The sequence below is a fragment of the Protobothrops mucrosquamatus genome, unplaced genomic scaffold (genome assembly GCF_001527695.2).
Source record: "Protobothrops mucrosquamatus isolate PMUCROS unplaced genomic scaffold, P.Mucros_1.0 scaffold85, whole genome shotgun sequence".
NCBI lineage: Eukaryota > Metazoa > Chordata > Lepidosauria > Squamata > Viperidae > Protobothrops > Protobothrops mucrosquamatus.
In genome coordinates this window covers 487,053-510,239 of record NW_015386462.1, presented here as the reverse complement: position 1 = coordinate 510,239, position 23,187 = coordinate 487,053, and the positions used below count along the sequence as shown (strand labels likewise).

The 23,187-nt window shown below is 40.9% G+C and overlaps 1 protein-coding gene across 6 annotated transcripts in view; it reads left to right on the top strand.

Annotated features, from left to right (window-relative positions):
* RAP1B (RAP1B, member of RAS oncogene family) overlaps positions 1 to 6,304 on the top strand; it is a 50,430-nt gene extending 44,126 nt beyond the window's left edge. For all 6 annotated transcript variants that reach the window (XM_015812469.1, XM_015812467.1, XM_015812465.1 and 3 more), the window contains one exon: positions 5,115 to 6,304. The gene's annotated coding sequence lies outside the window, so the exon portion shown is untranslated. The remainder of the gene's footprint in view (positions 1 to 5,114) is intronic.
* Positions 6,305 to 23,187: the final 16,883 nt, after the last annotated feature.

Genomic DNA, 23,187 nt, shown 5'->3' with positions numbered 1-23,187 from the left:
AAGAAAACCCCTGGGCGATCTAATTGCCCTTGCTTGGAAAGCAACTTGGCAAAGAAAGAAAGCGAGAGTCAGATTTAAAAAACAGAAGATTTGACCTTTTAGATGGGGCATTATAGGTTTAAATACTTCTTTGAATAAGATTAAAAGAACAGAAGAATTTTAGATGTAATTACACTTTTATAATGAAAGATTAGGATTTAGAATTAAGTTAGCATTTTTTTCTTTTTTTGATATGGGAAATACAAAGATAAGGGGAGGATTGATTTGAATAAAATTTTCAGTTATATAAATGTTTAATATTGAGGAATTCATAACTGATATATTTCAAATACTGATGGAAAATCAAACTTTAACAAGAATACAAAAAACAGTATATTGATTAATGAATTGACATTGATTTATGAATAGATATTATTTGTATGATATTAGTAAAATACGATGAAGATACTTATATCTAACTTTGTATGCATTAACAGTACCAAAAATTGTAATGGTGTAATGAAGGGAAAATGGAAAAAATATGGAGAAGAAAGGAGGATCAGGAAAAAAATGCTGGATTGTGTAGTATTGAACAGATTTATATTGACAAAGTTAATGTTAAATATTTGAACCCAGACAACATATTTACTAAGCACTAAAGACTGTAATTCTTAAAAATTAATAAAACTTTAATAAAAAAGAACTGTCTGATAAATTGAAAGACAAAAAGGACAAGTATAAAAAGTGGAAAGAGGGGCACATAACAAAGGCAGAATATCAGCAAATAGGCCGAGTCGGCAAAGATGAAGTCAGGAAAGCTAAGACTCAAAATGAATAAGGCTTGCGACAGAAGTCAAAACTAACAAAAAAAAAGCTTCTTTCAACATGTAAAAAACAAGAACAAAAAGTCAAACGATTGATCCATTAGTGGGAGAAAGTGGCAAGAAAGGTGACAAGCAACAGAGAGAAAGCAGAACTACTTAACTCATTTTTTGCCTCCGTCTTTACACAAAGGGAAAAAACAGTCCAACTATCAAAAACTACCATACAAAACAGATTAGAAACACAAGTTAAAATAGGCAAGAAAATGGTAAGAGAGCACTTGTCCACCCTAGACGAGTTCAAATCACCAGGACCAGATGGATTACACCCCAAGGTTCTCAAGGAACTGGCAAATGTGATCTCAGAACCACTGAACTATATCTTTCAAAGATCCTGGAGCACCGGGGAACTACCAGAGGACTGAAAAAGAGCTGATGTAGTTCCCATCTTCAAAACAGAGGAAAAAAAATAGATTCAGGAAACTACAGACCTATCAGCCTGACCTCAACACCTGGCAAGATTCTGGAAAACATAAGCAATGAATCAGTGAACACCTAGAAGCAAACGAAGTCATAATCAAAAGTCAACATGGGTTTATCAAAAAGTTTATGCCAGACAAATCTTATTCCATTCTTTGCCAAGATGACAAAATTAGTAGACCAGAGGAATGTTGTGGATATAATTTACTTGGACTTCAGTAAGGCATTTGATAAAGTAGACCACAACTTACTACTAGATAAGATAGAAAAATGTGGGTTAGACAGCATCAGAACCAGATGGATTTGTAACTGGCTGACCAACCGCACTCAACGTGTAGTCCTCAAATGAACATCTACATGGAGGGATGTATGCAGTGGGGTACCTCAAGGTTCTCTTTTAGGCCCAGTACTGTTCAACAGTACTGATGGAGAACTCATCAAATTTGCAAATGACACCAAGCTGGCAGGAATAGCCAACACTCCAGAAGATAGGCTTAAGATACAGAAGGATCTTGACAGACTTGAATATTGGGCACTATCTAACAAAATGAAATTCAATGGTGAAAAAAGCAAGGTTCTACATTTAGGCAAGAAAAACCAAATGCACAGGTACAGCATAGGTGGTAACTCGCTCAATAGTAGTAACTGTGGAGGGATCTTGGGTCCTAGTGGACAATCACTTAAATATGAGCCAACAGTTGTGTTGCAGCAGTCAAAAAAGCCAACACAGTTCTAGGCTGCATTAACAGAGGGATAGAATCAAGATCACGTGAAGTGTTAATACCACTTTACAATGCCTTGGTAAGGCCACACTTGGAATACTGTATCCAGTTTTGGTCACCGCGATGTAAAAAAGGTGTTGAGACTCTAGAAAGAGTACAGAGAAGAGCAACAAAGATGATCAGGGGACTGGAGGCTAAAACATATAAAGAACGGTTGCTGGAATTGGGTATGTCTAGTTTAATGAAAAGAAGGACTAGGAGTGACATGATAGCAGTGTTCCAATACCTCATGGGTTGCCACAAAGAAGAGGGAGTCAAGCTATTATCCAGAGCACCTGAAAGTAGGACAAGAAGCAATGGATGGAAACTAATCAAGGAGAGAAGCAACCTAGAACTAAAAAGAAATTTCCTGACAGTTAGAACAATTAATCAATGGAACAACTTGCCTCCTGCCTAAGCAGGGAGTTGAACTAGAAGACCTCCAAGGTCCCTTCCAACTCTGTTATTCTATTCTGTTTTGTTCTATTCTACTAATAAGTAGAATTAGCAAGGTGCATAATTTGTATTCTAGTATCTAATAATAAGAATGAAAAATAAAATCTGTTTTGTGATGCATTAGCAGAATTAGCCTATCTATAACCATAAATGTTTAAATACCAGTACAGATATTTTCTAAAGTATAAATAGTATTTAAGCAAATTAAAAACAACAAAATATAGGAATAATCACTGTTGAGTAGAATCTCACGTTCAGTTGTGTGCTATACAGAAGGCCATGTTTGAAAAATGGGTAGGTCAGGGTAAGAACAATTTCTTTTATCAGTCAAATTGATTGTATTTGTATAAATGTATAATGTATAAAATATATAAAAATATTGTATTTTTTAAAAAAAATGTCTAAAGGAGAAACAGCTAGGCTCACTTCAGTAGATTAAGTTACATGAACCTTCAGAACCTGTCCTATTTCCTTATGTTGGCAAGCTAACACAAAATAAGTTTATTGAGCTATAAGATTTTAAAGATATTCTTTCCCTAGAAGTATGAGTCATTTCATGACTAACAGTTTGCTGTCCTTTCATGACATTCTTAAAGAGGTGCCTGACCTTTCCCAAAGATAATCAACATCCTTCTCATTTCAGTATTCTCTAAATCAAAATATTGTTCCATTTTCCAAATGCTGGACCATTGAAATCTTGTGGGTACTACCAGTTTTCCCGAGTGAATAAAGGCACCTCCAAAATAAGAATATTCTCATCATCACAAAAGGTTTTGGCTCACAGATTAGCCCTCTAGAAGCTCTCTGGTCTGGAAATAGGCCTATTGTAAACTCAGAACATTCAGAATGTCCCATCTTAGTGCTGGAACAATCCATGAAGGAACACTCCACCAAAGTTATACCAAACATCAAGGAACACTTGTAAGCTATGGGTTTCTAGGTGGTGGGACTAAACTGATTTTTTTGCATAATTAGATTAGTTTAAAATGTGCATTTCTGATTAATTCATTTTTATTGATCAGTTCATTTATAATGCTCATAATAAAGTGCATCCCAAGAATTACTTAATTTTTAAAATGTGCTGCCTGTTTTGAATGCTTCAAAATATCTTTAGAACTATACTAAAGCTTGGTGAAAATACAATACTAAAAATGTAATTTGAAGTGAATCTCAATGTTGATGTTATTTCCATTTTATACAAATCTCTAATGGTAAAACTGCTTGGATTTAAATACTTTGGAAATTTTCCTGGGCCTGTTTCTTTAGTTTCATCCTTTAAAAAAAATCCATTTGATATTCAATGAAGCATAAGCATTTTCACTAAAGTAACTTGTTTGTGACGACTGCTTGTATGAGAGTGATACCCATTTTGAAATTAGGTTTCAATTAAGATGAGCAGAGACTAATGCTCAGAAAATCGGATTAGTTTGTTACTACTAGAAGTTTTAGCAGCTGTAGAAAGAATTAATTAAAATTCTCAACTGGGTAATATCCAGTATCAGACTAGTGGACTTCACTGGAACAAAAGAACTGTACTTTCTCTCCTCTCTGTCTTTCTGCCCCCCCCCCAAGCTCTCTAGAACAGATGCTAATAATGTAAGATGCTTTGTAATGTGGAGAAGAATCCTCCGACCCACCTCATTTGACAGACTATTTTGATTGAAGTACAGCAGCATTTTATTTTAAGTCATATTTTACCTAGCAGTTAAATATTTCAAAGCAGCTCACAACAATTCCTAGATTTTATAATTATCTCCTGAAGTTTTCAAAGTTGAATAAATATTATTGTACCATGCTTGCTACATTATCTTGAAATAATAACACCTCCTATTTTAACCAGCAACTGTTTGCTCTTATAGTTACAGCACAACCCAAAATAATATTTTTATTTGGTGTTCAGTTTTTTTATTCAGGCCTATTAACCTTGAAGTGCTTATGTTCTGTGCATTTTTGTTCTTTCTGTTAGTTAAATAAGCTTCATTACTAGGTTGGTATTTGTAGAGCTGGTGTTTGAACTTTTTACCTGTTGGTGTCCACCAGCCAGTGGAAAAATGGACTCCTCATTTCCTGAATATATAAATATATGTTAGAACAGAAGTCTTCAAACTTGGCTCTTTTATGACTTGTGGACTTCAACTCCCAGAATTCCTCAGCCAGCGTGCCTGGCTGAGGAATTCTGGGAATTAAAGTCCACAAGTCATAAAAGGGCCATGTTTGAAGGCCCCTGTGTTAGAAGATTGGGGTTTACAAAAAAGGGGGGGGGAGGAAAATGAAGAGAATCCTATAGAAGGTGAATGCAATATTGGATGTATTCCTTCAATTTTGACCTGGTAAAATATCCTTCTGCTTAATTTAAATAAAAAGGATAATGTAAATAAAAAGAATTTCAAGTGCATTTTTTCATAAAATCTGTTGGCTGCAAGGAGCTCCTGCAAGTTCATCTTTATTGTGGACCCCATGCTTGAGTGATTGAATCAAGTTTAATTGAAGAGTAGTAGGTAATCCAAGTTAGACAAATAAAACTATTTAATGCTTTTGAAAATTTAAGAACAGGAGTTCTCTTTAACTATTTAGGTAAATGTAGCAACTAATTCTCTGTTGTTTATCCTTGCTACAGGTCTGAAGAACTGTTGCTGACTACAACAGTGCCAGCATTCCAACTTTATTAAACCTGCCAACATCTTAAATGGACTTTCCTGTGGTGGTACCCTTATAAAATGATGACAGCTACATCAGTTTGCACATTCTAATCACTTTCCAGAGTCACAAGAGATTTTTACATATACATAATCTTAAGTGTATGCAACTGGTAAAACCAGAGCCTACATCCAGTATTACCAGTGAGAGACATTGTTCATTTACCAATGTTGTACATGTATGAAATCTGTACTGTATACTGCAACAAACCCCATACTTCCTATTGGATAGTACAATAATGTAAATCCTAAAAGCACCACTATTTTAGCATAATAAAAGAAAGTCCAAAGAGCCTCCTATATAGACTACTCCAGATAACTTTGCTTCATTGGTATTTGTAGCTTATTGTAACTTTTTTTAAAAAAAAATACAGGATCATCATTGTATTGTACAAAAGCGCTTTGATTAACACAACAACTATATAGTTTTTTAATTTTAGGATTAAAAAAACCTGTGGAGACAGTGAACTAGTGTCTTTAAAATGAGTCCTTTCAGTATAATGTCTGTCTAAAGACATTGCCTTTAATATCTGTTGGGAAGGAAATGTCCAGATTTTTCAACCTTTTATCGTATGTTTCCTTTTCCTTGTTTACATAGGGAACAATGTTTATAGTTGTGTGTACAGTGGGGGTCTACAACAAGAAGTGTATATTTTAAAACAATTTTTAATGATTTAACAATTTTTTGTAAATCATTTCTGGGCTTCTGCAGCTGTAGATTCTCACTGTGAATTCCCTTGCTTGCTCATGCATAAGTGTATTTGCAATACCAAATATACAGGTTTAGTACTTTTGCCTGTTAGTGATTGTTTTACATGTGTAACGTTTTGGTTGAGATGTTAAATGGTGGACGAGTACTGTGGATGTGAATGTGGGAAGTAATTTTAATCATGTGTAATTGGTCCCAAGGCCTAGGTTGCAGTAATTACCTTTTTGCAGATTTATTTAACAATGCCTTGTTGCTTTGTATGCATTGTTTGGGTGTAAAGATTGCGTGTAAAATCCAACAGGGAGCCACAGTATTTAAATTGACAACCTAATGTTACAACTGCTTTGAGGTGGCCAAATGTAAACTAAAAGCCTTAATTAAAAGTGGTGCAATTTTGTATGACTTAGCATCAGTAGTTCAATAAATTTGGATTGCCATGCAAGGGCTTGCATTACAACTACCTGTTCTGTAACAGATTGTTTTGTGTAATGTTTTAACTCATTAACAAAATGTTAACATGATTGAAAAAGCAGAATTTTTTAAAGAGCCTAAGTCAAATTTATACACTTCCAACCACTTTTATCATTGTCCCAATTAATAATAATAATAATAATAATAATAATAATAATAATAATAATGATGATGAAGTTGGAAGGGACTTTGGAGGTCATCTAGTCCAACCCCCTGCTCAGGCAGGAAACAGTATACCATTTTGGACAAATGGTATACTCCAGTCTTGGAGCATTCACCGCTTCTGGAGGCAGATTGTTCCACTGATTAATTGTTCTAACTGTTAGGAAGTTTCTCCTTAGTTCTAGGTTGCTTCTCTCCTTGATTAATTTCCATCAGTTGCTTCTTATCCTGCCTTCAAGCGCTTTGGAAAATAGCTTCACTCCCTCTTCTTTGTGGCAGCCCCTGAGATATTGGAACACTGCTATCATGTCCCCCCTCGTCCTTCTCTTCATTAAACTAGACATACCCAATTCCAGCAGCCGTTCCTTATATGCTTTAGCCTCCAGTCCTCTAATCATCTTTGTTGCTCTTCTCTGTACTCTTTCTAGAGTCTCAACATCTTTTTTACATCACGGTGACCAAAACTGGATGCAGTATTCCAATTGTGGCCTTACCAAGGCATTGTAAAGTGGTATTAACACTTCATGTGATCTTGATTCTATCCCTCTGTTAATGCAGCCTAGCGCTGTGTTGGCCTTTTTGGCAGCTGCAGCACACTGTTGGCTCATATTTAAGTGATTATCCACTAGGACTCCAAGGTCCCTCTCACAGTTACTACTATTGAGCAAGGTACCCCCTATACTATACCTGTACATTTGGTTTTTCTTGCCTAAATGTAGAACCTTGCTTTTTTCACCATTGAATTTCATTTTGTTAGATAGTGCCCAGTGTTCAAGTCTGTCCAGATCCTTCTGTATCTTAAGCCTGTCTTCTAGAGTGTTGGCTATTCCTGCCAGCTTGGTGCCGTCTGCAAATTTGATGAGTTCCCCATCTATCCCCTCGTCCAAATTGTTGATGAAGATGTTGAAGAGCACTGGGCCCAGAACAGAGCCCTGGGGCACCCCACTATACACTTTCCTCCATGTAGATGCGGTTCCATTGAGGACCACACGCTGAGTACGGCCGGTCAGCCAGCTACGGATCCATCTGGTGGTGATACTGTCTAACACACATTTTTCTATCTTGTCAAGTAGTAGGTTGTGATCTACTTTATCAAATGCCTTACTGAAGTCCAAGTAAATTATATCCACAGCATTCCTCTGATCCACTAATTTTGTCACTTGGTCAAAGAATGCAGTAAGATTTGTCTGGCATGATCTTTTTTTGACAAACCCATGTTGGCTTTTAGTAATGACTTTATTTGCCTCTAAGTGTTCGCTGATTCATTGTTTGATTATCTTTTCCAGGATCTTCCCAGGTATTGAGGTCAGGCTGACAGGTCTGTAATTTCCTGGGTCCATTTTCCTTTTTTGAAGATGGGAACTACATCAGCTCTTTTCCAGTCCTCCGGTAATTCCCCAGTGCTCCAAGATCTTTGAAAAATATAGTTCAGTGGTTCTGAGATCACATTTGCCAGTTCCTTGAGAACCTTGGGGTGTAATCCATCTGGTCCTGGTGATTTGAACTCGTCTAGGCTGGACAGGTGCTCGCTTACCATTTTCTTGCCTTTCTTAACTTGTGTTTCTATTCTGTTTTTTATGGGACTATTTTTGATAGGTTGGTCTGTTTTTTCCCTTTATGTAAAGGGAAAAATTGGTAGACCCCAACTAGTATCTCAGCTCCATAAGTACAAGCCAGTATAGCCAGTGGTGAAACATTGTGGGAACAGTAGTGTAAATATTTCAAGGATCCCCCATTGCTTATATACCTAAGATAATCATGGCTTTATACTACTAAAGCAGTGTTTCTCAACCTTGGCAACTTTACGATGTGTGAACTTCAACTCCCAAAATTCTCCAGCTAGCAACACTGGCTGGAGAATTCTGGGAGTTGAAGTCCACACATCGTAAAGTTGCCAAGGTTGAGAAACACTGTACTAAAGGGTCCTATGGTTTGTTTCAATAGAAACTTTGCAGAGTTTGATCTGTATCCACTGAGAAATGTGAATATTGCATGGCTGGTGTACTGAAGAAATCAACATAATAGGGTAATTTTCTCTCTTGCCCCAGAAAGGAGAGAATGCATAACCAGATCTTTATGATATCTGGCTCCTCATTCCTTCCAGTCATTTCCCTTCCTTCATCCTAGATAACAGTTCTATTTCTCTTAACTGTTTCTTTTATGCCTTATCTGACTGCTTTGTTTTCTTGGACTGTGCTCAGCTCCCAGGCTTTTTTGAAGCTAATGGATTAAGAAGGTAGCACATCTGTGATTGTAAGACATTCATGTATATACGAATTCTGATTATTTGCTTCTGTATCCACTCCCTTTTTCTATGACAAACATCACATTCCTCTGTAACTTGGTCTGTCTTTGTACATATGATTTTGTATGCAATTACAAGAAAAATTACCTTTCTTTGACTCGTGCATGCATATATTTAGATGCAGTGCTAGAAATCTGTATAAAAAGATTTAGAAATTTGAAAAAACTTTAATTGTTTACCTGAAGAGACAAGATTCAATCTAGCTCTATAGAAAGGAACAATTTTCATAATTTTTGCACAGATCCCGGGCACTTTTTGATTTCTTGCTTAGGACTTGGGTAAGAGTCAGTGTAGTGGTTAAGGCATCAAGCTAGAGAAAACTCAAGAGACTGTGAATTCTAGTCCTACCTTAGGCACAAAGCCAGTTGGGTGACTGTGGACTAGTCACTTTCTCTGAACCCTAGGAAAGAGGCAGTGGCAAACCACTTCTGAAAAATCTTGACAAGAAAACTGCAGGGACTTGTCTAGGCAGTCTCCAAGAATCTGACACAGTTAAATGGAAAGAAAAAAATGTTTTAAGACAGGGGTCCCCAACATTGGCCGTGTAAAGCATCCACAGAATGCAGGCAGCACACAAAACCATGGTCCCTTCGGCCGCAGAAAAATATCTCTCCACAGAACCGGGCCCTGGTGCCTAAAAGGTTAGGGGCCTCTGTCCTAAGGTATAGACTATGGTACGTCAGTTCCCTGATACGTTGCTTCTTCCATGTCTATAGATGACAACTCAAAATATTACTTGCTACTTCTAAATCAAAGCAGATTCCCTTTCAAGAACTGCAAGAGAATAATTGTTATCAATAATGCTGTGTTCACCATGAGAATCACTTAACCCAAGATATTGGGGGCTTTACATAACTTAGGAACTTCAGAATGGATGTGATAGCAAAAATATCACATCCATCAAGCAAATCAAAGCAGGACATGATCATTCATGGACAATAATTTGTTTTTCATGGACAAAATACAATATATCCTTAAAACAATACATTTGAGGGGAATCCAATATGAAGGTTGGTTTCTTGAGAGTCACCGCTTAGTAGATCTGGGAAAATGAAATTTAAATCCTTTATTTCCAAAACTTAAAACAAATTGCCCCAGCAAAATACATTTTTTTAGATTTAAAGACGAGAGATTGTGTATGTTTTGTATCGTTTCTTGACCAAGGGGGGAAGGGTTTTATGCTTTTCCCCAAATTCTTTCCTCTCACCAATCTTCAAAGACAGAGTAGATGCACACCCACTAGTTCCTAAATATTCCCCTTTAGACTAGGGGATTGTTCCCCTTTAGAAATGTGAAGGAGACTCAATGTCTACATTTATAAGGCATTGTGAGATTAATACATAAATGGCTTTTTTCAAAGCAGGTGGTTCCTTATTAAATTCTATTGGCTCCAAAACAGGCATTTCAATTTGAATTACTCATGTTTCTAATCCATCACCTTTCGGTACGTACTTGTCTCCCTCACACGCAGCTGAGAAAGGAACCCTAGATATGTGCAATGAATATTGCTTCCTATTTGAAGGATATCCATGCCTCTAGAAAAACCTTAGGCCCTTATTATCAGGACTGGTAATTTTATTCTGTTTTTTTCATACTGTGATTAGAGATTTTTTTTATTGTCATATTAGTTGCAGTTGTGCCCTAAAAGGACTGGAAAGAATAAGAAGCCTGACCAACAGATAAGATAAAAATTCATTTTCCTATATTGGGAAATTAATTTATTGTGTGAGTGCTTCTTCCGCACAAATTAGCATCTTTCATAATCAGGCTATTTTACTTTTCCAATGTTGCCTTCTGATGGTAGAAAATCAAAAACTCAAAAGTTACTAAGTATCAACATTTAAGGCAAAGAAAGTAGAGGAATATGCCAAAGCTTGATGTCATGTTTCCGAAAGAAGAAGCTCTTCAAAGAACTTTGAGGCATTGTTTAACTTAAAGAATCTTTAATCTGCAACATAGCTTCAGCACGTACATAGAGAAGCCAAAATCTGGAATTCTCCTCCCCCAACACACAGTATCTAAGCATAACTCACTCCTTCATTTAACAGTCATTAATCACATTCTCCAATTGGTTTGAAGTATGAACTTTCCCTCCTGTTCCATAACGCGCCAGCACTTATCTCCTCTTATTACAACTAGCCTTGAAGAATACGCTACTGAAATATTGTTATGGCTAACAACACAAGCACATTCTTTCCCTGCTCCTTTCCAGCACCATCTAATTTTTACTCTAAAAGTAATACACAGGTTAAATAGAAAATGTCTGCATCTTCATATATTGTCAAGCAAGAACATCCAATGTTAGCAGCATTGACATCCGGCCCCTCTTACAAAAAGGACAGATCCTGTAATGTAAACAAAAGCATATGTTAAGGACTATTTGTTTGTTTGTTGGGGTGTTTCGCATGAAATCTTTTGATGAGTGTCAGCTTTCACCTCACTGGATTTCACCCAGGTGGCTTCAGACAACGGGTATCCCATTGTAGTAGGTATTGCAATTTCCCTTTAAAAATTCTAGAGTCAAGAATATGTTTCACTTCATAGTGAGTCTGTCCCACAACTACGAGGGGCCCGGGTGCCTTCTTAGGGGGAGGTCTTAAAGTGGAGTCCCAATAAGGTTTCAACAAGCTGCAATGGAAGACAGTGTGAACTCTCCCCAAAAGCCTAGGGAGTTTCAGTTCTGTGATGGGGTTGATGATCCTTACGATGGGAAAAGGCCCCAAGAATTTTGGTTCCAATTTCTTGCTTGGCAATTTGAGGTGTAAATATTTAGTTTAAGATAAACCTTTTCCCCAACTTGGAATGTTCTTTGGGGAGCCCTCTTTTTATCAGCCTGCTTTTTATAGGTCTAGGAAGACTTTTTTAACGCAGTTTTCATGTTTCTCCAAACTTCTTCCCACCCCCTCACCCATTGATCAAATGTCTGGGAGGCGGATGGCACCTGAGGGTATTCAGGTATTGGGCTGAACTCTTTTCCTGTGGCTACTCTGAAATGCGTGTAGCCGGTACTGCTGTGAACAGAATTATTGTAAGCCACTTCGGCAAAAGGGAGGAGGTCAGTCCAGTTTGTCTGTTGGTAGGAAACGTAGCATCTGAGATATTGCTCCACCATTTTGTTAGCGGATTCTGCAGCCCCATTAGTAGCTGGATGAAAAGCAGATTATAAGCCTTGGGATGATCCAATTAATTTAAGAAAACTCCTCCAAAATTTCATTGTAAACTGCACCCCCCTGTCTGAAATTATTCGCTTAGGGACGCCATGCAGCTGGTAGATACGTTTCAGGAACAATTTGGTCAGTCGTTGGGCAGATGGGAGTCCTTTGCAGGCAATGAAATAAGCCTGCTTCGAGAACAGGTCTATCACAGTCCAGATGACAATATTTCCTCTACTTTCAGGTAGGTCTACTATAAAGTCCATAGCTATTCCCATGGCTGAGAAGGGTCTGCTACCGGTTGCAGTAACCCAGGGCCCTGGGATTCTTTTCATTGTGGCACATACAGTACAACTTTTTATATAGTTTTCCACATCCCGTTTCAGCCCCGGCCACCAAAATTGCCGGCGGATGAGATGTAGAGTTTTTAGATATCCAAAGTGTCCAGCCTGTTTAACATCATGGCTGTGTTTGAGAGCATTAAGACAGAGGGCTTCAGGCAAATATAGTTTCCCTTCTTTGTAAGCCAAGCCATCCCTGCACGTTAGGGAGGTTTGATTATCTTTGAACCATTGATCAGCGAGGAGCTCTTGTTTTATTTTCTTTACCCCAGGGTCATCAGGATTAGGGACTCTGCGAGGCGTGAGTTGAGCGGCACTCTGGACTGGAGATAATTGCCTCATTAACCTCTTTGCGTTCACTTTTGTACTGGGGCAATCTTGATAGCGCATCAGCTAGTAAGTTTATTCTTCCCAGTATGTACTTTAGAGTGAAGTTGAAATGGTTAAAGTACTGTGCCCACCGTACTTGCTTTGGGGACAATTTGCGGGGAGTTTTCAGTGCCTCTAGGTTTTTGTGATCTGTCCATACTTCAACAGGCACCTTGCTCCCCTCTAGATAGTATCGCCAGTTTAATAGCCCCCACCTAATTGTGAAGGCCTCTTTCTCCCAGATTGCCCATCTCCGCTTGCTTTCAGTAAATTTCTTAGAGGTATAGGCGCAGGGTTGCAGGACCCTACTTTTGTTCTTTTGCAATACAGCTCCAACTGCCACATCGCTGGCGTTGGCTTGAATTACAAAGGGCTCCCCTGGGCAGGGGTTAGGACCGGTTTAGCAGCAAATAGTCTCTTTAAATTCTAGTGGTTGGCCCGGTCGCGGCATCCCTCCTCTTTTCCCTGTTTTGAGTAATTCTGTCAGGAGTAGGGCAATCTTGGCAAAAGAGGGGATGAATTGACGATAGAAGTTGGCAAAACCTAGAAAGCTCTGGAGCTGTTTGCAGGTCTTTGGGGGCTGCCATTCGATTATAGTTTTCACCTTGGCTGGATCCATTTCAATGCCCTCGTTGGAAATTCTGTAACCAAGATAATCTAATTGGGTCTGGTGAAATTCACATTTTGACAATTTGGCATAAAGCTTGGCATTCAATAGTTTCTTTAACACTTCTCTCACCAGCTTTATGTGTCAGTCATATTCGTGCTGTATATCAGGATATCATCAAGATACACCAGAATCCTTTTGTACAAGTGATCATGTAGGACCTCATTAATCAACTGCATGAATACAGCTGGGGGCCCCTGTAGTCCAAATGGCATGACTTTGAATTGATAGCTCCCCATGGGGCAGTTGAAGGCAGTTTTCCACTCGTCCCCCTCCTTTATTCTCACTCGGTAATATGCCTCTCTCAGGTCTAATTTAGTGAAGACACTCCCCTTAGCCAGATGGGTTAATAAGTCCTTTAGGAGGGGAGGGGGTATTTGTTTTCCACACTCACAGCATTGAGACCCTTATAGTCTTGCTCAAACCTCACGGGCTTGGAGAGCAATTTTGCTCGTATACCCAATTTCATGGCAAAGGGCAAGCTAATAATACATCGGGAGCATCCAGAATCAACTAGCACTTTTAAATCTGCCTGTGCTACCAATTTAGGGATTATTAGTTTTGCAGGCAGTGAAAAAGATGGGACATGTTGACTCACCATCGGGTCGTTCTCTCTGTCGTCGCTGTCGAAAGAGGGCAGAGCAGGGGTGGATCCAGCCTTAGTCCCGGCGTCCTCCTGTGTGGGGGATGTGATTTGGGCAACCAGTTCCTGTGTGATCCAGTTAGATTTTTCTCTTGTTGGCTACTGATCAGGTTTCTTCCTTGCTGCAGATCCTGGTCTGCTCTGCTGTTGGGGGTAGGGAACTCGGCAGTTCGCTGCTCGATGTCCCTGCTGTCTGCATCGGAAGCATGTGATTGGCGGGCCTGCAGGTGGCCTGGGCCTTTCAGCAGTCATAGCCATTGGAGGTTTTCGGGGGGGTTGTTGTCTGGGTTGTTCTGGTTTTGGCTCAGTTTCAGGTGGGGGAGGCTTCTTATAGCGGGTGAGCTGAACATCTAGCTTCACCGCTGTCTGGTACCACTCTTGCAGCTGATCAGGTACTGCTCAATAGATGCAGGCCTGAGAGAGGTGGTCGTCTAATCCCTCAATGAAGAGATGGATTAGGGATTGCTCAGGCCACCCCTCTATTCAACCTGCTATCTTGCGGAACTCTCACACGTACTCCAGGGCAGGCCTGCTGGCTTGTTTTATTTTGTGGATTTGTTCTCCTGCTTTGAGGCCAATGGATGGGTCCTCAAATCTTTCTCTCAGCTCTAGGAGAAAGAGGTGGGGGTCCTCCAATTTGGGGGCTTGCTCATTATATAAATTGTTCAGCCATTCAGATGCTTCTTCCTCTAGGCTGGACGCAATCACATTGACCATGGCGCCTGGGTCTGGGTAGAGATAGGCCCAGCAGTTCAAGTGAAAGCGTACTTGGTTGAGAAAAAAAAATCAGCTTCTCTGGGTCCCCATCGAAGGTTGCTCTGAAGGGTGGGGAATTATAGTCTGTTGTGGCCCCCATCGTGGCTGTTGGTGCAATGGCTACTGGGCTCCCCACTGCGCTCATGGCCCCCCCAATTGCTGCTGGCCCCATCCTGGCTGCTGATCCAACGGCTGTTGAGCTCTCCACTGTCGGTGTGGCACCCCCAGTTGCAGCTGGCCCCACCATGGCTGTTGCCGTATGCCCAGGGGTTGCACATTCGGGGCTGCGGCCATCCACCCTGCTGTGGTTGCAATACCGGTAGTCTACTGGCCTCTCGAGTTGCTGGAGGTCTTCCAAAGGTTGCTGCCTGGGTGGGGGCTGCTGCTGTCTTCTCTGTTGTTGGCCTGCGGGGGCTGGTGGTGCCCTCTGCTGCTGCAGGCCCCTCAATGGTGGCTGTGCAAGTGGGAGTTGCAGTAGTCTTCTCTGCTGTTGGACTGTAGGGGCTGGTGGCGCCCTCTGCTGCTGCAGGCCCTTCAATGGTTGCTGGATGAGTGGGGGTTGTTGCTGGACCTCCCTCATTTGTGGACCCACCAGCTGTTGCTCTCCTGGCTTCTGTACTACCCCAAACTGTTGCAAGGCCTCTATTAGTTGATGCAAGCTCAGAGGTGGCTGACCTCCCATCTGTGGGGGCTGCCAAATTCCCCATTGCTGTAGGGGGCCCAGGCTTGGGTTCTCTCTCTCTGTGGGGCTGGAGGCCCTGGCAGGGGACCCCAGGGTCTGGAAGGCTGTTTGATCTGCGAGGGAGGGGCTGGAGGCCTCTCTCAGAAGGAGCTGTTCTTCGCTTCTCACTTCTAATTCTTCAAATCTTTCTGCCAAATATTCTACTGACTGACTACGAGCTGCAGACGGATATTTCCACTCACCCGAGTCTTCAGTGGCAGACGGCCTGGCAGTTCTCCATCGGTGTGGGGCATGCAATATGCAAGAATCCCTTTGTTGTGGCTCCAGCTCATCTGCTTTCAAAGTCTTTGAGTGTAGAGATAGGGGCCAGGTAGAGGTCGGGAGCAGCAAACTGCCCCCTCCAAAGCCTGCATGCCTCTTCTCTCTACATGATCTCATCCATTCACATCACCATGGCAATGTGGGAAACTACCCTAGGCTAGTACAATGACCTCACCTGCCTGATATCAGCTAGGCTACACCAACAGGATGTGGCAGCAAACTTCTCCCTGTTTTGGGCCTCTTGGCTTTCTATTCTTAAGGATTGGTAGGGAGTTGAACCAATAAAATGCTATTGCCATGTTAAACTTTTGCTGCTTGGAAAACTGTATAAAAAAATAAACGCTGCGAAGGTGGTCAGCCATATTTGCACCCTGCAATGACTGAGCACTGATTACTATAGCTGGCTGCTCGAACAGGGACATTTGGGAACCCCCCCGGCGATGGAGTGACAACCAACATACTTATCATCTGGAATAGACCCCTAAGTGCACTTTCGTCTTCTGAGACCCCTCAGTGGTAAGTATGGGTCGCAAGTTATCTCAGCACCAGCAGAAACAGGCACAGGAACTCAGATTCCTGCTACATAAATCAGGCATGACAGAGCCTGAGGCACACATAAGGAAGCTGGTGGATGAGGTAGGGAAACATTGCCCTTGGAATCCTGAGTGCCGGACACTTAGGCTAAGATAGGGCATACTTTACATCTTGAACCTCGGGGTCCAGTACAGATCTTACATCGATGGTATTCAGTGCCGTCGGGCAGTGGAAAAATATGGCTCAGATGCTTCAGAAGGGCAGCAATTAACTATCAGCCCCCCTTCTGATTAAAACCAAGTAAAACGTCTCCCTCCTGAAACATCTTTAATTGGATCTCCAGCTCCTTCTGAAGATGCTAATTCTTTTGCTTCTTCCCAGACATCATACACCCCCACAAGGAAAATATTAGAGGAACAATCTCGAAGTAGGAAAAAATAATAAGGGGAATCTTCAGAGTAATTTAAAGACATAAATTAACTCAAAATGTACTCCTCTGCAATGTGTTTTGAACAATTGGAATGTTTTGAAACTTTAAGTGGCTGTTAAGTTTAACCCTGTCAGACAATGTCTGGTGGTGCTTTGTGTTGATGTGTAGTGTGTTTTGTTTATATATATATGTATGTATATATGTGTGTGTGTGTGTGTGTGGCCACCCAGAACATTATGCTTGGGCTTGGAATGGTGAGAAAAATAGGAGATGATAAAGGGCCCTATAAAAACCACTTTTGGTTGGAATCACCTCATGATTTTTCTCGCTTCTTGCAGGACAAGTCATATGTTTAAATAAATGGTGTTTTAACAGTATTTGTGTATATATGTTTGTCTGTGTTGTTCTGAGTTATTTCCAAGACTTGGAAAAGGGTCAAACCCTCTTTGATAACAACATACCAAAAGGCCTTATTTAAAAAATTAATGGTTGTCTGGAGAAAGTGTGAAATGAAATATTTGTATGTGGAATTATTTATGAAAGCAGCTGGAATGGAAGTGAATGAGTTCATTTGGTGATATCTAAGTGTGTGTTAGCCCTCAAACCCCACCCCCACCCACTCTCTCCCAGGCTGTGAAAGAAATAGTAAACTGTAGATTTTATTGTTGTAAAAGTAAATTGAAAAATAATAGTGTTTGCATAAGAAGAGTTCTATGGAGGATGTGTGAGAGAATTTATGGAAAATGCATATGAAGGAGAGAAAACTATTTTTTGGTGGTGAGATTTTTTTTCCTGTCTCTTTCATTTCCCTGCTGGCTGTGTTGAAGAGCGAGAGAGACAGAAAGAAGAAGGGGGAGCTGTTCGTTTTAAAACTTTTTTTTCTCTGCTTCGAATTCCAATTTGAGAAGGGTGGAATGGAGGTGAAATTTGATACCCACTCTTGCAGTTTTGGCTTGCAAATTTTTTACTCGAAAGAGGAAACCGTAATTGTTGGACAATATTTTTTGAGGGGAAAATTGTTGAGTTTAAATTGTTTAGTTAGACCTATATATCCATCAACCAAAAGAAATGACTGAATTGTTTTGCTTAGATTTGTAAATGTTTAACCTATTTACTGGAAATTTGTTTCCATCTGAATGGAATTTGATTAAATTGGATGCCCACTCTCAGGAAAAGTTTGCATTTACTGTGCCTGCAGTGAATCATTCAGAACTTAATAAATGTTATCACTGGACAGTTTTGCCACAAGGAATGCTAAACAGTCCCACATTATGTTGCTGCAACATTGGCTCCTTTTCACAAACGTCACCCATTGGCTTTGGTATATCATTATATGGATGATGTTTTAATTGGAGCACCAAAGATACAATCTAATTGGCTTTCAGAAATACAGTTGCATTCTCCCTATCTTTATTTAGGGCATAAAATGTTGCAATCTTATTCTACCCCAGCTTTTCCTCATTTGAGCCTACCCAAAATTATTTCATTGATCAATTTACAGCAATTGTTAGGCATCCTAACTTGGGTTTGCCCATATTTTTCTTTGCCTATAAATTTGCTCAGTCCATTATTTGATTTATTGACCAAAGGAAAACAACCTGGGGATCTCATTGTAGTTCCACCTGCAGCACTTGCCACAGTGGAACAAATTAATGACACAATTTGTGGTCAGAATTCCACATAAAAATTGTCAGTTAACACTTTTAATATTTCCTACTAGTAAGCTACCTACAGGAGTATTAGCTGTGATAAAAGCTCAAAAAATATATTGTATTGAATGACTTTACTTACCCCACACCCCATCCCAAAATGTTTTATTTTTTATCCAGGTGGTTGCTGAAATAATAACCTTAGGACGCACACGAGCTTGCCGTCAAAATGGAACTGATTTAATTAATATTGTTCTTCCTATTTCAAAATCTGATTATCAATTTTATTTTCAGGATAACTTATCTCTTCAGTGCTTTAACTGACTATATAGGCTTTATTTCATATCATCTGCCTAAAGATCCTTGACTTGCTTGTTTAATGACTTTTTCCTTTCCTGTCCGCCCACTGCTTTCTCCTTCTTCCTTGCCACAAGCTCCTACTGTTTTTTCCAAGGGAGGGAGAACGAGAGGAGCAATTGCTTACAAGGATCCTCATGATGATACCTGGAATGTGTTCTACACTGCAATACAGTCCTCACCACAATGCTCAGAGTTAGCTGCTGCTATCTTGGCTTTTCACACCTTTTCTCAACAGCCTTTTAACTTAATCTCTGACTCTCATTATGTGTGGAAAATTATTTTTAATCTTCCAGGTGTTTATATCATGCCCAGGATCGACCCCAATCTTATGACTTTGTTTTTCCCTTTACAGCAGCTGCTACAAGACTGAAAGCATTTACATTATATTTCTCATATACGCAGTCACTCCTCCCTTCCTGGGTCTATTTTTTTTATGTCTTCCTAATCCCCATGGTTTTGCTGCTAATCAAGTATGGCAAATGGCTCCCTGGAAATATATTCATTTATCTATTGATACCTATTCAGGAACAATTTGGGCCACGCCTCAACGAGGGGAAACAGCTGCACATGTTATTTCTCATCTTTTTTCGACCATTACAGCCCTGGGTAAGCCCTCTTCCTTAAAAACTGATAATGGGCCAGCCTATTCTTCAGTGGTCTTTTTGCAATTTTGCACAACCTGGAATATTGTTTTTACTCATGACCTTCCCTATAATTCCACGGGTCAAGCCATCGTGGAATGTGCTAATCGGTCCTTTAAGAACTGCTTTCACAAACAAATAAAAAAGGACAGATCTAGGGTACCCAATTTGTCATGGGTAACACAACAGGTTCAAAAAGTATTATTTACATTACACCAATTGAATGTTTCCATTCAAAATTCCACCACTTATCAGAGACACTTTCAACAGAAAACAAGCTTGCCTCCACCTCTGGTATATTATCGGGCATTACCAGACAAAGCATGGTTGGGACCGGTCCCTCTGATCACTTGGGGGCGAGGCTGCTGTGCTTGCTCCTACAGGACCTTTGTGGATTCCAGCACATTACGTTCACCCAGCCAGGGATGTCGTGGCACCAGTCCCTGGACCCGGTCCCTACAGATGGCAAAGCGACCCAATCTGATCCCGACATGCCAGTCGGCCAGTGACATGGGGAGATGTAAAGAACTTGACCGCCAAAGCACAGCCAGTGCTGCAGCAACAACAAGTAGAGCAAACCCCCAAGAACCTGTGCGCTGCCATTTTTGCAGTTTTAACTGCAAATTCCTTAGCCATCATTTGTTTGTGTCTGATCGTTAACATCTGCCCTTTGACAACAGCAACTGTCATCCCACCCAAACAATCATTCGAGCAACGAATGAAGCAAAATCTATGGGTGCAGCTGGCTAACATCACACAAAATGATGTCTTTTGCTTATCTGAAGCGTATGACATGGAAAATTTGCTTTCTACATGTTTAGTCCCTGTTTGCACCACTTCAGCAGTAATTCAAAACTTCACTGGCTATAGCACAATTCTATTCAATGGGAACTTTAACTATAAGGCTATATCTAGCTGGGGGGTTACTGCTTATTATCCACCCCCTGACGCTATTGCTTTGCACACCCCAGTGGTAGCTATCCCTGCAAATATAATGTGCAAAAATAGTTATTTGTACTTCTTCAAGTAAAAAACCTCACTGTCATCGCATTAGCTCACCTGTTTTAAACTGCACAGCTTTTGAAGAGACTTCCTTTCATTTTGGACATGTTTGGCTATCGCAAGGATGGTTTTTACATGTGGTCAAGAAATCTTTAATTATATTCCTGCTAATATTAGTGAAGCGCAGTGTTGTCTCAGCCGGCTAATTCCTGTTTTGCTTTTCAAACAACAAGTTCACTCAAACTGTTCTCGACGTGGGGTCACGCTAGACAGCACTTGTGACTCTGAGACAGCCTTACTTAATAAAGCAGAATATGTGGCACTGACTATGTCTTTAGTGGGTGTGCCAGGACTTGCTGTTCATGCTCACCTCAACATTAATGCTATTGCATGTAATTTAGCAAAAACAATGCTACTTCTTCAGCTGTGTCAGCAATCAACCATGAGCTGCAAGATTTGAGAAAGGCTATTTTGCAAAATCGCACTGCTATCGATTATTTGCTTCTGCGTCAGCATTTGGGTTGTGAAAGTTTTGAGGGGATGTGTTGTTTTAATATTTCTGATAATTCACGAACCATCCAGCACCAGATTAATATTTTACACAATTTGACCTCTGATTTGAAAATTGATACTTTAGGATCTTGGTGGGTGCTGTTTTGTGCAATGTATTCCTTCATTTTGCAATATATGTATCAGAGCTTTTAGCCCCAAATTCTCTCCCACATTGCCTCAGGGTCAGGTTTATGCCCTGTATAAACAACTGCAGGGGTGCTCCTCTCCTGATTATAATCCTTTTATTAACCCCTCTTACGACGATATTTCGTCTAACAAAACAAAAAAGAGTGAGATGTAAAGATAGGGGGCAGGTAGAGGTCAGGAGAAGCAAACTGCACCCTCCAAAGCCTGCGTGCCTCTTCTCTCCACATGATCTCATCCATTCACATCACCATGACAATGTGGGAAACTACCCTAGGCTGGTACAATGACCTCACCTGCCTGATATCAGCTAGGCCAGGGCTTTTCAACCAGTGGTACGAGTACCACCTGTGGTACATTGGCACCTGGCAGGTGGTACGCGACCATCCTAGAAAAGTGGTAGCGGGGGAGGGGAATGAGCTGAACTGGTGGCAGCACCGCACAAGCCTGAGCGAGAGACGGCTGGAGCTGCAGGGCTGTCAGGGCTCAATGGAAGTGCCAGGATCAGCGCCAGGCTCCAGCTGATTGGCACTTCTTTGGGGCTGTCAGGGCTCAGCGGAAGCGCCAGGATCAGCGCCAGGCTCCATCTGGAGCTCGGCACTGATCCTGGCGCTTCTGCCGAGCCCAGAAGAAGCACCGATCAGCTGGAATGTTGCAGCATCTCCAGGGTCTTGTGATTTACATTCAGATGCTTGGCAACTGATTCATATTTATGATGGTCACAGTGTCCCAGGGTCATGTGAAGTGACCAAAACCTGCTGCAACCACCCAGCAGATGGGGGGAATAAAAACCAACCCCCCACCACACCCCCACTGCCAATCCTCAACAGAAATGCTCACAAAAATGGAAACCTCGGACAGGAGGAAGAGCGCCGCTGGGTGGGCAGGCAGGTGTCTTGCTCGGCTGTGGCTTGGGGGCACTTTTTTCAGTGCCATTGTAACTTCAAACAGTCACTAAGCGAACTGTTGTAAGTCGAGGACTACCTGTACTTTATCACTTTTTTCCTTTTTTTTTTTTTTTTTTGGTCATCAAGTTTTTGACACCTTGCTAGGCGACTGGTGGTACTCGGATGTTGCCATATCCTAAAAGTAGTACAATGGGTGAAAAGGTTGAAAAGCCCTGAGCTAGGCTACACCAAAAGGATGTGGCAGCAAACTGCTCCCTGTTTTGGGCCTCTTGGCTTTCTATTCTTAAGGATTGGTAGGGAGTTGCTATTGCCATGTTAAACTTTTGCTGCTTGGAAAACTGTATAAAAGAATAAATGCTGCGAAGGCGGTCAGCCATATTTGCACCCTGCAATGACTGAACACTGATTACTACATTTGAGGGTGGCAAGGCTGTTTTGAAGCCTCCGGAGCCTCCACTGGGCTTATCCCAGTCTGACGATCAGCTCTCCTAATTGCTTTGGTCTTGCTCCCAGCTGGGAAATCTGCAAGAGTTCCTTTTCCACTGGCTTACTGGCTGTTGCGCCCCCCCCCCCCCCGTGGAAGCTGCTGCTGCTGTCGTCCCCCCCCCGGGGAAGCTGCGGCTGCCGGGGGGCTGGCCTCAGGTATTTTTTCTTCTTCCATGATGAGATCTTCCCCAAATCTTTGTCAGCCTATTCCTTTAGTTTAGGAACAGCGACTGGAGTCCGGAACCCCTAAACAGTTTGAAAAGTTTCCAGCACCATTTAATTTTTACTCTAAAAGTAATACACAGGTTAAATAGAAAATGTCTGCATCTTCATATATTGTCAAGCAAGAACATCTGATGTTAGCAGCATTGATATCTGAATTATATTCTAGATCAGGGATGTCAAACTCCCAGCCCATGGGCCGGATGCGTCATGCCAAACCACGCCCACCCCATTGCCGGCAATGGAAAAAAAGTCACGATACGTCATGACACATCATGTGACGTTGCGAGTTTGATATCCCTGTTCTAGATCATTTTACAGAGTTCCTATGCATTGAAAAAATAGCCTTTTCATTCTTTACAATCATTCTTTACAATTTAAAGAGATCTTAAGACAAGGTACTGAAATATAATTGGTTCTTATAATAATAAAAAGATGAGCAGGACCAGAGCAACTAGCATATTCAGACAACATCTCCTTCACAAAAA